Source organism: Dendropsophus ebraccatus, chromosome 13, assembly GCF_027789765.1.
Source record: "Dendropsophus ebraccatus isolate aDenEbr1 chromosome 13, aDenEbr1.pat, whole genome shotgun sequence".
Taxonomy (NCBI): Eukaryota; Metazoa; Chordata; class Amphibia; order Anura; family Hylidae; genus Dendropsophus; species Dendropsophus ebraccatus.
This window is the reverse complement of record NC_091466.1, coordinates 16,358,919-16,374,044: the sequence shown is the minus strand read 5'-3', so window position 1 is coordinate 16,374,044 and position 15,126 is coordinate 16,358,919.

Below are 15,126 nucleotides of genomic sequence, written 5' to 3'. Positions count from 1 at the left end.
AAAGGGAGGTGAGTGGACTTAATTGTTTTCACCTACCCGCTCCCCAGGCATTTTAAAAAAAGTTGTCTTGCCCGGAGTTCTCCTTTAGGTTGGGTTCTCACGTACTGTATCCGCAGTGGATTTCACGCTGCAAGTTCACAGCGAAATCCACTGCAGATCCCTAACTGTCAATTTTACCATCCCACTGTGAGTATGTAAAAGGCAGCCCCCTCCCTCTCGGCATACATTGCCGGTATAGGCTCCGGCTTGCTTCGGGGGTTCCCGGCGTCCAGTGTGGGACTGGGGTATCTGGGGCCCACCAGAGGAAATGATCCTTTGGCTAAGCGGACTGTCCAGACACCAGGAGCCCCTGAAGCAAGCCAGAGCCTGGACCGGTAATGTATGCACCAGCCCGTGGGGGGGTTAGGGGGGTTAACTTTTACATACGCACAGCAGAATGATAATTCCGCTGCGAGTATATAATCTTATTGAAACTGACAGTGACGGGATCCGCAGCGGATTTTGCTGCGAATTCGCAGTGTGAAATCCGCTGCGGATCTGTTACGTGTGAACGCACCCTTAAAGGGACAATACGGTAAAAAAATAAAAAAGTTTTCTTATCAACTGGTGTCAGAAATTTACGCGATTCCTTATATTGCTTTCTACCCCTCCAGCTTGTTTTGTGTATATTTACTAATAACAGCATGTTTTCGTTCAGTTGTTGCTGTTTTTCAATTCCAGCAAGCCTGAGATGCATTTAATGGGAAAAAAATGGCTGAAAAAAAAACACGATACATGAAAAATGGATTTTAGCACACACAAAAACTTGGTCGACCACATTCTTGTATACGCTAAAAAAAGGATGCACAGTAGGATCCTTTTTTTTTTTTCCAGAATGGAAGGGTATGGAAAAATAAATGCACACAAATGCATCAGTTTTTTCCACTAAACAGATCCGTTAACCATACAGTAAAAACACAGTACAAGCCCAGCCTAAAATAAAATTTTAATTTTGATCCAGTGTAACAGGCCAGCCCAGACTATACCCGGGGTTAAAAGGCCTAGGCTAGATTATACCCCAGGTATATTTTGGCCTAGGCTAGATTATAACCCGGGGTATATTTTGGCCTAGGCCAATTCATACCCCTTCAGGCCGTTTTATACCCCCATGAAATCAGTAGCAGTGAGTGATATACACAAGAATTACTTTTTTTTCAACATTTTATTGGGGATTCGGCTTTGTCTGTGAGATAAGTGCGAAGCTACTGATGCAAATCTTATTTATCATTGCATTTGCACTATTTTTTTTATTTTGGCTAATAACAAGATTTTGTGTACTTTATAAATATCTGGGCTAGACTTATGTAGGGTTTTGGGAATTCTATTAACCACTTTTTTTAATTAGATTTATCATGTGTAAATTTGCTTTTTTGCGCAAAATCCTACCCTTGCGTAGCTTTGTAGCCAAGCTATTTTAGGCCGGGTTCACACTTTATTTTTGCAATCGTTTTTGCAAAATGGATAGAATAAAAGGAAGCGTTTATGTGTCTCTGTTTTCATCAGTTTTTCCATTAACTTAAATAATAAAAAACGTAAACAAAATGCATGTTTTTTTAGCGTACACAAAAAACATGGTTGACTGCGTTTTTGTGTATGATAAAAAAAAAAAGATGTGTTTTGATCCGTTTTTTAATCCTATTTTTTTGTTTGCAAAAAAGGATGAAAAAATGGACTGCAAAAAAGCGCAGTATGAACCCCGCCTTAGGCATAAATTGTGCAAGAGGTATCAAGGCACTTGCGTCTAATGATTATTTTGGGAAACAACCGTAAAATTTTGCGTAGCCCATAAGAAGCTCCTCTTGCTAAAAAAATGTGCCAATGATGCACTGATGGGACAGCGCCATCTACTGTCAGTTCAGTGTAAGCACTGTAATGTATTTCCCAACAAGAGGAAGCACCTGCGTGTCCAAGTATGCCAAAAAAAAACGATCTGTGCACTTTCAACAAATTAGAGATAAAGTGATAAAGAAAACCAGTGAAGTGAAAACATTATGCCATGGAGGGATATAGTTTGGCCTAGACTATTTTACACCCCCAAATATAGAGTTTATCCCCTGGGGTATACTGTGGCCTGGGCTAGGGGTGAGAAAACTAGTGAAACAATAACATGGTGGCAGCAGAGAGCATTGTGTTAGGCTGGAAAGAATACACCACTTCCTGCAGGACATACAGCAGCTGATAAGTAGTAGAAGATTTTTTAAATAGAAGTAATTAACAAATCTGTATAACTTTCTGATACCAGTTGATTTGAAAAAATATATTTTATTTTTATCATCGGAGTACCTCTTTAAAACCACTGATGAAATGAGTATCATTTATTATCTGGTAATAATGGCACCTGTCAAGGGTTGGAAGTACTGTATGAAGCAGCACATAAACAGTCAGTTCCGCAGTTGATATACTGGAAAAAGTAAGGTCTGAGGTGCTATTATAAGGGTCAAATTGTGATGGGTAGACCACTGGGTCAGCGTATCTCCAGAACATCAGGTCTTATGGAGTTTTCCCTATATGCGGTGGTTGGTACCTATTAAAATTCAAAGTAAGGTCCACCAGTATACCAGCGACTGGCTCACCAGTATGTGTGAATGTTTCTGGGACATCTAACACCCACCTAAGTGACCTCTTTGAGTAGAATAATGCTCCGGGCACTGTACAATAATTTGAGGCCCGGTTTGAAGAACAAGACAAAGAGCTGACTCCTTAAATTCCCTAGATCTTGATCCTAGCAATCCTCTATGGGATGTGCTGGAAAAACAACTTCAGTCCATGGAGGCCGCGCCTCACCTTCCAGGACGTCCAGGATGTGCAGCTAACGTCTTGCTCATTACAGGTCATTTTCTAATGACATCACAGACTTAGGTCTTGTATGAAAATCCCAGGCATCCCTTTGAGACGTGCCCTATCACCACTACTCCTGTGGCTGTAACATTAAAGAGAATGGTTCACCTAGATCTTTCTTTTATTGGTTAGAGCCGGATACTGGAACATGTTTTTTCTAATCCATTCCCATTATTTTATTTATTTATTTTTTTTATCTCATATTTTTTACATTATTAAGGAGGGGAAGCCATCTTGACTGACCTGTTTTAACAGCATTTAGAAATATGCTTTACAGCAAGCCACATGAACCTTTGGCAGTAATATGAATGAAAAAACATTACTGGATATTCTCTGTGACCTTTGCAGGGAGGGGGAGGCTGAGCTGCGAGCTTCATTTATTGTCCCTATTTACTTTCCACCTTTCATTGTAATTCTTTACAGATCATTTTACAGCAGCCTCCTCTTTATCATCACAGAAAGAACAGGAATAGAGATGAGCAAATCGCTGATCTCAATAAAGCATAAAGCTTCGTTTGATCAGCGCTCCACTCATCAAGCCTGCAGCCTTTCAGTGCTGCTCCGCTCCCTGCCACTCCTCCCAGGATGCTGGGAAGAGCCGGATTAAATCCTGGGAAACTTTGCCTAGTTTTCCAGAATTGGATCCAGCCTTTCCCTGACACCCCTGGTAGAGCAGCAGGGTGTGGATCAGCACTGAAAGACTGAAGGCTTGATAAGTGGAGCGCTGATCCAATGAAGCACTTTGCTTCATTGAGCTCAACAATTTGCTCATCTCTAAACAGGAAGTCTATGCTTAGTTCTAGGTATAGTGGTAAGAAAGGAAACTGCAAGATTATTTTAAAATATAGGTAGTAACATGGAAAATAGAAAAAAAAGATCCTAAATGCATTTAACATAAAAACCTGATTTAAACAATAGTTTTTTTCTGGCCACATCTTCCCTTTAAAGTGTCAACTGTTGTTTCATTTTTTTTTTTTTTGCAGAAGTCAATAGTCTAGACGATTTTTAGAAACTTTGTAATTGGGTTTATTAGGCAAATATGCCATTATCTGCATTTAAAAAGACTTTTCCTTGGTCCCCCCTCCCTCCTCTGCTCATTATCAGGAAATCTCGACTCTTTTACATTAGTTGAGCCCTGTGTAACCTATGAAGAGGGGAGGGAGAGGAGGGAGATTAGTCGGCAACAAAGGAGAGCTGCATGAAAGCGGTATTCAGAGGTCAGAGAGGTCAGTGCTGACTGTCAGAGAGGATAGCCCGGTGATGAAGCTGTAAATTAACTCTTTGTTGTCCTGTTTTGGTGCCTCATCTCCCTCCACCCCACCCCCCTCTCCATAGAGAACCATGAAGACAGGGGGGGAGAGCTTCAAACTGCTTTTTCATGATAAAAATGCATTTTTCAGCTAATACACCCAATTACAAAGTTTTTTAAAATCACCTGTACTATTGATTTCTGCAAAAAAAAAAATTAAACGACAGTGACTGAAGAATAAGTAGAAGTGAAGAATAAGTAGCAGTAGCATCCTGCCTTTAACGCCAGCTCTGCTCCTGCCAGTAAGGAACATTGCGGATCAGTCAGGAGATTGATCCTAACAGCTCTGCTCACTGTTCCAGACCTGATGAGTGTTCTTTTGGCCAGGAATGGCGCTGCCATAATCACTCTATTACCGTGACTGAATGAATTTCTGCTTGACGTAATGATGAAGAGATCACCGCTACCGAGAAGAGTAATGTGTGCCGTGTAACCTGCCGCCAGGAGCGGAGCAGACTCTTACATGGTGCTGGCTGTGCTAGATGAGGGGTATGTACACATCAGCAATTGGGATATGGTTATTTAGTATATTAGATTTAAAGCTGCATCTTGCTTGTTATAATGTAAATGTTCTCGAGTGACATAAGAAAAAGGGGGATAATGAAGGTCTGTTCTCTGTATGGCTCTATTTGGCCGTAGATTGCTACAAAGGGTCGTGTATATACAAAGGATAACGTATATACAAAGGGTCGTGTATATACAAAGGATAACGTATATACAAAGGGTCGTGTATATACAAAGGATAACGTATATACAAAGGGTCGTGTATATACGGGCACATAAAGAGAGATTAAATGTTACGCTGATATGTCACATGATGTAGGGTGGTTAAGGCACTATATCTAGAGTATACCATGCAGACAAACAAGCAAGAGACACTAAGTACCCTATTACACAGGACAATACCGGTTGAATCAAGCAGAATCGGGCACATATCATTATTTATATAATAAAGACAGCGATCAGTCGAGGAGCCAATCATCGGCTGATCGTTGTCTTTCAAATAACTCATTTGCTGCCGGCCGCACATCACTCTGTGTAATGGGTGATGTACAGGCGACAGGGGTACTCTGTGTATACAAAGTATTAAAGATGTATACTTACCTCTCCACACTCCCCCAGTGTCCCTTGTTTCTGAATTTCTGCTCACCGCAGCCACCACTGACACCTATAAATCTGTCTCTGCAGAGCATGGAGAGGTGATGTATAACAGTTTAGGCCAAGAGCTGCATGGACATCGCTAATGATGACCATGCAGTCCTTGCTAAACTATAATCAAGACTCGTTTACATTATTGATCAGCCACCATCGGCCAGTACAATAAGACCCTAAGGCAAAACTCACTAAACAAGGGTCTATGACTACCAAATGCAAAAATCAGGGAAACCCAAGACAAGAACATGGAGGAAACAGGAACGGCACTAGCCAGGCCTAGGTGAAATGTACACTATAGTCTGTGCTGACTAGGAGCAAGAATCTACTAAAAGAGAGGATGAGTTGATAGCTGATATGTTGCATTTGTGAAAAAACATTTCAAAATGTTGCACGATCGTTCACCAGTAGCCGCTCAACGTTGTTGACTAATAGCGGCAATATTGTGTGGCTATCAGTGAATGCATGAGGACCTGGTTTAGGCTGCAGGCATTCATATATATGCAAGAACGTAACCAAAAGGTGTTGTCTTAGAGTCTTTTATGCAGCTGTGGCCATAGTTTATGTCTCTGAGAACAAAGGGGTGGGGCACTCAAATTTCATCACACCTGACGCCTATCTCCACCGACATTATCTGTTGGTGGAGTGTCAGAAGAGGACCACATGATGTTCATCCCTCCTTTTGGAATGTGGCGAATAAAGAGACTGAAAATAATGCTAAAAGAATCCTTAGGGGGTTGTAAGTACAGTGGTGCCTTGGAATAGGAGCATAATTCATTCTGGGATCGTGCTTGTAAGTCCACTCTTAAACCAAGGCAGATGTTCCCATAAGAAATCATAGAAATGCTGACAATTGGTTCCACACCCCAAAAATAATGATTTATTATTCTAAATAACATGTAAAACTAATGAAACAAACATTCAGAAACAGCAGAATCTGTGATATTATAAGTTACAGTACAGTAATAGAGAGGATGGGAAACACAAGGGCGGACAGAGACTGCAGGGAGTATGAAGGAATGAGCAGGGCAGATGTGGGCACAGTATAGCAGCGCTCTCTGTCCGGGGAGAGAGGGGTTACAGCTATGGAGAGATTACCTTCACAGTCCTGTCCCCTGATGCAAGCCCCAGCCCGAAGTGGATCTGCTATGATTTGGAAGGTGAGGGAGACTTCCTGTGTCAGAGTACAGGGCTGTAGACCCCGCTGTGCAGACCATGCCCCTCCCTCACTCGCGCTCCCACCCAGTACAAAGAGCTTTTAAACCAAGGCAATGCTCTTAAACCAAGTCACAATTTTGAAAATCTGTGAGCTCTTAAACCAAAACGCTCTTAATCCAAGTTACTCTTAAACCAAGGTAACACTGTATTTACCTGTGAAGTAATAGGTCTTTATAGCTTCACAATATTAAAGGGGTTGTCCAGAGAAAATATTTTTCTTTCAAATCAACTGGTGTCAGAAAGTTATATAGATTTGTAATTTACTTCTGTTTAAAAATCTCAAGTCTTCCAGTACTTATCAGCTGCTGCATGACCTACAGGAAATGTTGTTTTATTTTCAGTCTGACACAGTGCTCTCTGCTGCCACCTCTGTCCATGCCAGGAACTGTTCAGAGCAGCAGCAAATCCCCATAGAAAATCTTTCCTGCTCTGGACACTTCCTGACAGGGACAGAGTGGCAGCAGAGAGCAGTGTGTCAGACACCACTTCCTGCAGGACATACAGAAGCTGATAAGTACTGGAAGACTGGAGATTTTTAAACAGAATATTTTAATAGTCTTTACTTAGGGCCAGATGCCTCAGTTATTATCTGACTGGGGTATTTAAGGGATTTAACTACCCTGCATTACCCAGCATAGAAAACCCATGGTAACATATAGGTCACTATAGGCTTAAAAGGGGAGATTTATCAAACATGGTGTAAAGTGAGACTGGCTCAGTCGCCCCTAGCAACCAATCAGATTCCACCTTTCTATCCTCACAGACTCTTTGGAAAATGAAAGGTGGAATCTGATTGGTTGCTAGGGGCAACTGAGCCAGTCTCACTTTACAGCATGTTTGACAAATCTCCCCCAGGGTAGTTACATATTGACATGCAGTCTGACGCTACTTAGAATGACATTTCCGCTACAGTAGCCTAAACCTGCTAACATGGCAGGGAACTAAAAGTAATCCATTCCCCATCAGCAGAGCTATACAGTGTTAAAAGCGAGTGTTATACTTATAAAGTTGCCTTTACTGTGAACTTTGGCCCATTGATTACCTATAGACATTAATGGGTTAAATCTAACCGTGTATCTGTCAGGACTTTGACCATTACGTTGTTCGGCAGGGAGAGGGCCGTGACATGTTCTCGTGTATTTTTGTGATAAATGAGTGGCTGTCCTTATTAGATAACCAAATAGTCCGACCACAACCCAAACTGTGTGCACAATAAACCGGGGTCAAAGGGACAATATCGAGAATGGAAAATGTGCTGTGGATGAGTGAGGAGTGGGACGTCCGCCTCATATCTGTAGTATATTACCCTCTAGTGTTATAACATGTTACCGCACACAGACGTAAAGCCAGCCCCGCTACTGGATCCTATCGTCTTTACTTCTTACCTTGTTTGACCAAACACGTTCAGGTTTTCATCCCGTTTTGTTCAGGTTCCCCTATTAGGTAAGTGGTCCCTGTAGATAATATCCCTCATTAGGTAGATGGTCCCTGTACATAATATCCCCAATTAAGTAGGTGGTCCCTGTAGATAATATCCCCCATTAGGTAGGTGGTCCCTGTAGATAATTTCCCCCATTAGGTAGGTGGTCCCTGTAGATAATATCCCTCATTAGGTAGGTGGTCCCTGTAGATAATATCCCCCGTTAGGTAGGTGGTCCCTGTAGATAATATCCCCCGTTAGGTAGGTGGCCCCTGTAGATAATATCGCCCGTTAGGTAGGTGGTCCCTGTAGATAATATCCCTCATTAGGTAGGTGGTCCCTGTACATAATATTCCCAATTAGGTAGGTGGTCCCTGTAGATAATATCCCTCATTAGGTAGGTGGTCCCTGTACATAATATCCCCAATTAGGTAGGTGGTCCCTGTAGATAATATCCCCCGTTAGGTAGGTGGTCCCTGTAGATAATATCCCCCGTTAGGTAGGTGGTCCCTGTAGATAATATCCCCCGTTAGGTAGGTGGTCCCTGTAGATAATATCCCCCGTTAGGTAGGTGGTCCCTGTAGATAATATCCCTCATTAGGTAGGTGGTCCCTGTACATAATATTCCCAATTAGGTAGGTGGTCCCTGTAGATAATATCCCTCATTAGGTAGGTGGTCCCTGTACATAATATCCCCAATTAGGTAGGTGGTCCCTGTAGATAATATCCTCCATTAGGTAGGTGGTCCCTGTAGATAATATCCCTCATTAGGTAGGTGGTCCCTGTACATAATATCCCCAATTAGGTAGGTGGTCCCTGTAGATAATATCCCCCATTAGGTAGGTGGTCCCTGTAGATAATATCCCTCATTAGGTAGGTGGTCCCTGTAGATAATATCCCTCATTAGGTAGATGGTCCCTGTAGATAATATCCCCCATTAGGTAGATGGTCCCTGTAAATAATATCCCCCATGAGGTAGGCGGTCCCTGTAGATAATAAACCTAATTAGGTAGGTGGTCCCTGTAGATAATATCCCTCATTAGGTAGGTGGTCACTGTAGATAATATCTCTTATTAGGTAGGTGGTCCCTGTGGATTATATCCCTCATTAGGTAGTTGGTCCTTGTAGATAATATCCCCCATTAGGTAGGTGGTTCCTGTAGATAATATCTCTTATTAGGTAGGTGGTCCCTGTAGATAATATCCCGCATTAGGTAGGCGGCCCCTGTAGATAATATCTCTTATTAGGTAGGTGGTCCCTGTAGATAATATCCCTCATTAGGTAGGCGGCCCCTGTAGATAATATCCCTCATTAGGTAGGTGGTCCCTGTAGATAAGATCCCTCATTAGGTAGGTGGTCCCTGTAGATAATATCCCTCATTAGGTAGGCGGTCCCTGTAGATAATATCCCTCATTAGGTAGGTGGTCCCTGTAGATAATATCCCTCATTAGGTAGGTGGTCCCTGTAGTTAATATCCCCCATTAGGTAGTTGGTCCCTGTAGATAATATCCCTCATTAGGTAGGTGGTCCCTGTAGATAATATCCCCCCATTAGGTAAGTGGTTCCTGTAGATAATATCCCCCATTAGGTAAGTGGTTCCTGTAGATAATATCCCCCATTAGGTAGGTGGTCCCTGTAGATAATATCCCCCATTAGGTAGGTGGTCCCTGTAGATAATATCCCCCCATTAGGTAGGTGGTCCCTGTAGATAATATCCCTCATTAGGTAAGTGGTCCCTGTACATAATATCCCTCATTAAGTAGGTGGTCCCTGTAGATAATATCCCTCATTAGGTAGGTGGTCCCTGTAGATAATATCCCCCCATTAGGTAAGTGGTTCCTGTAGATAATATCCCCCATTAGGTAGATGGTCCCTGTAGATAATATCCCTCATTAGGTAGGTGGTCCCTGTACATAATATTCCCAATTAGGTAGGTGGTCCCTGTACATAATATTCCCAATTAGGTAGGTGGTCCCTGTAGATAATATCCCTTATTACGTAGGCGGCCCCTGTAGATAATATCCCTCATTAGGTAGGCGGCCCCTGTAGATAATATCCCCCGTTAGGTAGGTGGTCCCTGTAGATAATATCCCTCATTAGGTAGGTGGTCCCTGTAGATAATATCCCTCATTAGGTAGGTGGTCCCTGTAGATAATATCCCTCATTAGGTAGGTGGTCCCTGTAGATAATATCCCTCATTAGGTAGGTGGTCCCTGTAGATAATATCCCTCATTAGGTAGGTGGTCCCTGTACATAATATCCCTCATTAAGTAGGTGGTCCCTGTAGATAATATCCCTCATTAGGTAGGTGGTCCCTGTAGATAATATCCCTCATTAGGTAGGTGGTCCCTGTAGATAATATCCCTCATTAGGTAGGTGGTCCCTGTAGTTTATATCCCTCATTAGGTAGGTGGTCCCTGTAGATAATATCCCCCGTTAGGTATGTGGTCCCTGTACATAATATCCCTCATTAAGTAGGTGGTCCCTGTAGATAATATCCCTCATTAGGTAGATGGTCCTTGTAGATAATATCCCCCGTTAGGTAGGTGGTCCCTGTAGATAATATCCCTCATTAGGTAGGTGGTCCCTGTAGATAATATCCCTCATTAGGTAGGTGGTCCCTGTAGATAATATCCCCCGTTAGGTAGGTGGTCCCTGTAGATAATATCCCTCATTAGGTAGGTGGTCCCTGTAGATAATATCCCTCATTAGGTAGGTGGTCCCTGTACATAATATCCCTCATTAGGTAGGTGGTCCCTGTAGATAATATCCCCCATTAGGTAGGTGGTCCCTGTAGATAACATCCCCCATTAGGTAGATGGTCCCTGTAGATAATATCCCTCATTAGGTAGGTGGTCCCTGTAGATAATATCCCCCATTAGGTAGGTGGTCTCTGTAGATAATATTCCTCATTAGGTAGGTGGTCCCTGCAGATAATATTCCCCCATTAGGTAAGTGGTTCCTGTAGATAATATCCCCCATTAGGTAAGTGGTTCCTGTAGATAATATCCCCCATTAGGTAGGTGGTCCCTGTAGATAATATCCCCCATTAGGTACGTGGTCCCTGTAGATAATATCCCTCATTAGGTAGGTGGTCCCTGTAGATAATATCCCCCCATTAGGTAAGTGGTTCCTGTAGATAATATCCCCCATTAGGTAAGTGGTTCCTGTAGATAATATCCCCCATTAGGTAGATGGTCCCTGTAGATAATATCCCTCATTAGGTAGGTGGTCCCTGTACATAATATTCCCAATTAGGTAGGTGGTCCCTGTACATAATATCCCTTATTACATAGGCGGCCCCTGTAGATAATATCCCTCATTAGGTAGGCGGCCCCTGTAGATAATATCCCCCGTTAGGTAGGTGGTCCCTGTAGATAATATCCCTCATTAGGTAGGTGGTCCCTGTAGATAATATCCCTCATTAGGTAGGTGGTCCCTGTAGATAATATCCCTCATTAGGTAGTGGTCCCTGTAGATAATATCCCTCATTAGGTAGGTGGTCCCTGTAGATAATATCCCTCATTAGGTAGGTGGTCCCTGTAGATAATATCCCCGATTAGGTAGGTGGTCCCTGTAGATAACATCCCCCATTAGGTAGGTGGTCCCTGTAGATAATTTCCCCCATTAGGTAGATGGTCCCTGTAGATAATATCCCTCATTAGGTAGGTGGTCCCTGTAGATAATATCCCCCATTAGGTAGGTGGTCTCTGTAGATAATATCCCTCATTAGGTAGGTGGTCCCTGCAGATAATATTCCCCCATTAGGTAAGTGGTTCCTGTAGATAATATCCCCCATTAGGTAGGTGGTCCCTGTAGATAATATCCCCCATTAGGTACGTGGTCCCTGTAGATAATATCCCTCATTAGGTAGGTGGTCCCTGTAGATAATATCCCCCCATTAGGTAAGTGGTTCCTGTAGATAATATCCCCCATTAGGTAAGTGGTTCCTGTAGATAATATCCCCCATTAGGTAGATGGTCCCTGTAGATAATATCCCTCATTAGGTAGGTGGTCCCTGTACATAATATTCCCAATTAGGTAGGTGGTCCCTGTACATAATATTCCCAATTAGGTAGGTGGTCCCTGTAGATAATATCCCTTATTACGTAGGCGGCCCCTGTAGATAATATCCCCCATTAGGTAGGCGGCCCCTGTAGATAATATCCCCCGTTAGGTAGGTGGTCCCTGTAGATAATATCCCTCGTTAGGTAGGTGGTCCCTGTAGATAATATCCCTCATTAGGTAGGTGGTCCCTGTAGATAATATCCCTCATTAGGTAGGTGGTCCCTGTAGATAATATCCCTCATTAGGTAGGTGGTCCCTGTAGATAATATCCCTCATTAGGTAGGTGGTCCCTGTACATAATATCCCTCATTAGGTAGGTGGTCCCTGTAGATAATATCCCTCATTAGGTAGATGGTCCTTGTAGATAATATCCCCCGTTAGGTAGGTGGTCCCTGTAGATAATATCCCTCGTTAGGTAGGTGGTCCCTGTAGATAATATCCCTCATTAGGTAGGTGGTCCCTGTAGATAATATCCCTCATTAGGTAGGTGGTCCCTGTAGATAATATCCCTCATTAGGTAGGTGGTCCCTGTAGATAATATCCCCCATTAGGTAGGTGGTCCCTGTAGATAATATCTCTCATTAGGTAGGTGGTCCCTGTAGATAATATCCCTCATTAGGTAGGTGGTCCCTGTAGATAATATCCCCCATTAGGTAGGTGGTTCCTGTAGATAATATCCCTCATTAAGTAGGTGGTCCCTGTAGATAATATCCCCCATTAGGTAGGTGGTCCCTGTAGATAATATCCCCTATTAGGTAGGTGGTTCCTGTAGATAATATCCCCCATTAGGTAGGTGGTCCCTGTAGATAATATCTCTCATTAGGTAGGTGGTCCCTGTAGATAATATCCCTCATTAGGTAGGTGGTCCCTGTAGATAATATCCCCCATTAGGTAGGTGGGTCCTGTAGATAATATCCCTCATTAAGTAGGTGGTCCCTGTAGATAATATCCCCCGTTAGGTAGGTGGTCCCTGTAGATAATATCCCCTATTAGGTAGGTGGTCCCTGTACATAATATCCCTCATTAAGTAGGTGGTCCCTGTAGATAATATCCCCCATTAAGTAGGTGGTCCCTGTAGATAATATCCCCCGTTAGGTAGGTGGTCCCTGTAGATAATATCCCTCATTAGGTAGGTGGCCCCTGTAGATAATATCCCTTATTAGGTAGGTGGTCCCTGTAGATAATACCCCCCATTAGGTAGGTGGTCCCTGTAGATAATACCCCCCATTAGGTAGGTGGTCCCTGTAGATAATATCCCTCATTAGGTAGGTGGTCCCTGTAGATAATATTCCTCATTAGGTAGGTGGTCCCTGTAGATAATATCCCTCATTAGGTAGGTGGTCCCTGTAGATAATATTCCTCATTAGGTAGGTGGCCCCTGTAGATAACATCCCCCATTAGGTAGGTGCAAGAGGAGAGGGGTAAGTAGTGAGCAGTGGGGACCGGCCACTGATGGAGCAGCAGTGGAGATCTGGGCAGATGAGTACACCTTTAATAGCATCCTAAAGCCATACTTATGTTAATGGCCAATGAAAGGATTATCCCTTTAAGGAAATAGTCCAATTCCTGAACATTTGTGTAACCTTGGCCCAGATTTATCTGCGTACAACAAGGCCTGGTGTAACTTACTCACAGTAACCAATCACAGCTCAGCTTTCATATCTTACAGAGCTCTGGTAGAATGACATCTGAGCTGTGATTGGGTGCTATGGGCAAATTAGGACAACCCCTTTAAGCTGCCCATACACATTAGTTTAATGTTGTCTAACACCATATGGCGTGATTATTTCTTGGATTTGGTTCATAGCTTTAAATGGAAGCCAAGGCCAAATAATAAAAAAACTGACGTGTCCCAAAAGAATAAATTTTTGGAATTCCAAATTGCCGGTCATCTTTCCCATCATCCCCCGTTGCCTGGCTTCTCTCAGTATCCAGCTGTATTTTGTGGCTTCGTAATGCTATAAATGCCTTAAAATTCAGTTTGCCTTCATAGCATTACATTGGTGTCCGGCTCATGTGTAAATGAGAAAACTATACTCCTCCAACTGGTCATGGCTGAACGTGTACACTGATGATCCATTACATCAGGGCTTTCTACCATGACATTAAATTTTCATCCACCTTGAGTTCTTTTGTTCTTCTTAAGCCAATGCTGACCAGAAAGATGGAAATCGTGTAGCACCGAGGAAGCAGACAGTCTATAGTTAGGGTTTCTCCCTTCATCAATCCTCTTGCTAGCTGCCAATCAAAACCCAGGATTAAACTTTAATCTTGGTGGCGTGAGTGGCTGGAGGAGTCACCAGTATTTATGAGCTCCCGCACAAAGTCACCAAAGGACAAAGCTTGCCGAAATTGTAAACTCGTGTCTCGGAAATTTTTTCAAGTTGTGCTATGCTTTTTATAAGGATATAAGATGATGGATATATAATGGTTGGTGATGTATCATAGAGAAGAAGAGATCTGCCCGTCTCAGGACTCTCATACCGCCTGCTATCGAGAAACCTTAGCACATGTTTTCTACACGATTGAGTAATCCGGAGAAGTTGTTGATTCCTTAGAAAAACAAACTTTTTATTTGATGTAATTTTTTATGACTATCGCTGTCCTAGATTTGTGGCGTATTAATTTAAAGGGATATTCCAAGAAAATAAACTTGCCGCCTATTCACAGGGTAAGAGATAACGGGGGTCCGACATCCGAAACCCCCTGGAGATCTCCATGTCGGGCCCCGGCTTCTGTATCATGAATAGAGCCGTGGGTAAGGCACACTTAGGGCCTATTTCACCGGACGATTATCGTTCGCATAATCGTTAACGATTAACAATCTCAAACGACCGCTATTGCGAAAGACCTGAAAACGTTCACTCATTTCCATGGAACGATAATCGTTACTTATGATCGTATTTGCGATAGTTTTTCCTTCGCTATTTCTTCGCTATTGCGTTCGTATCTACTGCGAACGACCGAACGACGCCTTATTCAAAGCGAACGATTTGCAAACGAGCAACGATAAAAATAGGTACAGGTCTTATAAAGCGATCAACGATTTCTTGTTCGGTCGTTAATCGCTAACTGCTATTCA